Source organism: Cupressus sempervirens, chromosome 10, assembly GCF_028749045.1.
Source record: "Cupressus sempervirens isolate cs-2001-9-10 chromosome 10, ASM2874904v1, whole genome shotgun sequence".
In the NCBI taxonomy this organism is placed as follows: domain Eukaryota; kingdom Viridiplantae; phylum Streptophyta; class Pinopsida; order Cupressales; family Cupressaceae; genus Cupressus; species Cupressus sempervirens.
Genome location: NC_143127.1, coordinates 4,685,149 through 4,688,695, shown reverse-complemented (window position 1 = coordinate 4,688,695; position 3,547 = coordinate 4,685,149). Strand labels below are relative to the sequence as shown.

General features: G+C 33.9%; 1 pseudogene; it reads right to left on the bottom strand.

The window, feature by feature from the left end:
• Positions 1-2,345: 2,345 nt before the first annotated feature.
• LOC149532275 (spermidine flavin-dependent amine oxidase-like) lies at positions 2,346-3,144 on the bottom strand (annotated as a pseudogene).
• Positions 3,145-3,547: the final 403 nt, after the last annotated feature.

Below are 3,547 nucleotides of genomic sequence, written 5' to 3'. Positions count from 1 at the left end.
AGTTTTTCATTGTTGTAAGTAATCTATGAGGCTTTCCCCTCCTTTTTGTTTGGTATGAGCTAGATCCACTATAGATAACTCATTCTCAACTAGATAAGCATATTGGGCCATAAATGTTTTCAAAAAATTAGAAAAGGTACTAATTGTGCCCTAGGGTATGTGATAGAACCATTCAAGTGCAGGGCCTCCTAGAATTTTAGGGAAAATATACATGAAGACACTTCTTGGCAATACATATAAAATTATTTGACATGTGTGATCAGATCACCTTTCCCCTTGAATTTATCAAATTTTGAGATTTCAAAATGTTTAGGGAAGCGCATCATTGTTATATTCTTGTCAAATGGACATGGAATGTCATTTTTAGACTTGAAGGTCTTAGACTCATTTCCATCCTTGAGCATTTTTAGGGCACTTTTCATTTCTTCCCACTCAGGGTTGATAAGAGTTATTTTTGGTGGCCCCAATCCTAGTGCCCCTGGTAGAGGTTATATATCAAATGTCACAGGTGAATGTAGGGGGCTTTGGCTTTGTTAGTAAACAGTTTTGTCCTTCCAAAATTAAATACAAAGAATGACACAAGATGCCCAAATAGAAGAACAATTGCTACTAACAATTGGAAATACTATCATGAGATTAATAGCTTTCCTCTAAATTGAGAGGTATAGCTCCCTCTTAGAAAGATATTTAGAGAATTTAAATAACTGGTTAACATAAAGGTTTTCTAGCATTTACCCATCACTATGGGATAAATATGATTATAATATTTATAAGTTGTACAATGAAGAAAGAAAATGAACAAATAGCGACATGACTACCTATCCAGTTTCTCATATCATAGGAAAAGTACAAAGAGGCATTATTTTACTTCGTTGAATATGAATGATAATGCAAAACTACACCTAAAACATGAAAGAAATGACTGTAAAATCATTTTCAATCCAAGAAAACCATATTCAGACTTTAGAATCTGATGTATGAAACTCTCTTTTATTTCAGATGCATAACAAAACAATAACAATATTATTTTATCTCTGTCATTACAGTCAAGTTGCAAAAAAATAGAAATAACACTGCTATTCCCCTCCTTGTTACAATCACTGCACATAAAACTGTATTCTCCCTCTCCTGTAGCTATAGAACTGCTAGTGAAGAGAAGAACCCTTAGTACAATAGTTTTCTCCCATTAAATAAATTTTTGCCAAGCGAACCCATTTTCCCATTCTGACAATAATTAATTCTCTTAAGGAATTAATTATATTTGAACTTTCCAATATACCTTAACTAATACAAATTACAATAATAATAATTAATTATTTTAAAAAGAATTAATTATTTTTAATCATTCTTTTCCAAATATAATCTGCTCCATCAACTTACCCAATTAAATCTTCTACTTTCACCCTCATATTATAATTAATTCATTATAGAATTAATCATATGAGAAATTAGAGTAATGTTTTAATAATTAATGACTTTGCATTTAACTTGAATATATTTAATTCATTAAAGAATTAAGTAATATAAATGAAAAATAATTTGTAAGTTTTAAAGGTTTCTAATTTCTCATGTTGTTGAGCTAAGAGGGGAAATATTTAGGGTTCCAAACCCCTAGCTAACATTGGCTCTTTCTGGGGCCTACATTTTGTGCCGGGATGTAGAGAACTCTAGAATCTCTGTCTGATGTTGTCTAGTGCTTGATTCCCTGGGTTGTAGAGTCATTTATCACTATACTCTCATGCTTGAAAAACACAATTCTCTTCCTATCAATCCCTTCTTGAGAATTCTGAAGGGTACTTGGAAGTATTTCAATCTCTTCTGAATGATGACTCTTTTTATCATAGAGCTTCTCCATGAAATCTTGCACACTTTGTTTCTCTTACTTTTATATACTCAAGGCTGCTTGATTTGAAAGCCAATGAAGAGCTACTAAGGCATTTGAGGCTTTTCTTGCACAGAGTTCATGAAATAAAGGTGAAACCATAATGCAAACAAAAATAAAAGCTCCATCCTATTCATTTTCAGTGGTTTGAAACCACCCACTTTGGAATAATACGCATTATTGCGATACTAGTGAATATGATGAGAGATTGAAGTCCTCTTCTTCTCAACAAGCATGTCCATGAGAATAGATGGCTTATATTCAAACATACTAATTTCTCCAACAATTGATGTACCCATGGAACATGATAGATGGTCACCTTTTGGTAATTTTGATAATCCACCATATGAAAATGTATGGCACAAAACCTAGTCATCAAGAAAATTTGTGCACCTTCCTATTAGTCGCATCCATGATCCTTTCAGCCTATAGTACCTTTTGATATGATGGTGACTTTAATCAGCTAGTTTGAATACATTCCCATGAAGAAACAATTTTGACCTCATTTGGAAATCAAAATAGGAGACATCTTTGGAATGCCATTGCCAAACACCTTTTTTAAAACTTGTATTATTTCAGCTTTGGTCTCTCCTTTGAGCTACTATGCTATTCTCCACACTTCCTCATCTTGTACTATCACCATTAAAAGGTTCCCTCCAGGATACTCCCTTTCCAAATGCTACCAGAAATCATAGTAGCCTGGGCATACATGAAAAACTCAGTTCTCAATTCTCCTGTTGGCCAGAATTTGTACAGGAATTTCATGAATATCTCGCAATAGTTCACTATATCCCATTTGTATATTGCCAGTAGCTTCCACATGGGTAGATCGAGCTTAAATTTGGTAGGCATAGTCTGCAACACTTGAAGACAATAGCATTCTTTGTAGTGTAAATTAAACCATCCTCTATCGAGACTTTCACACCATTGTCAATATACTCGATTTTACTCAACACCTTGTTCAATTCAAGGCGTTTGTCAACAATCTTTCTATTGGTGGGTTGAAGAAATTCTTGGGCCAATATATGCACAATGTGTTCATATCCTTGAGGGTCTGCCACAAAGTAATTATCATCTCAGAAGTCTACAAAGGAAGGAATTGGCTCTACATTCTTTAGGCTCATTACACGTGGAGGTTCTACAATTTCAAAGTCATATAAACAGAACTCAATGGCCATCTCCAAAGGGATCATTGGAACATGCCCAAAAATGCGCTATGCTGCTAAGATTGAAATGTCTTTAAATGTGCAAAAGTTGTTCATTTTCTACAAATATGAGGGAAGGTTTGACCAAATCTTTAGGAATATTCTTGCTTTGTCACACTTTTCTTGAAAAGTGCTACAAGAAACATATCTAGTAAAAAATTAATAGAAGAAGACTAGCGCCAAATGAATCCAATCTTCCAAACAATTTTTCTATTTTCTTATTATTATATACAGTCAATTCTGTTTCTTCCCAATGAATAAGGTTTGGCATGCAAAATGAGTTGTGATTTACACTATTGTTTAACCTAGCAAAGATTTGATCACCCTGCATGCCTCCCTAAGACTTGATGTTGAACTTGACCTAGAAATGCTCATGATTGGTTCAAAGGAACCACTATTGCTGTGAACTACTGAGGCTATACCTATTTCCTTCTCACCTCAGCATATTGATGTAAGCAAG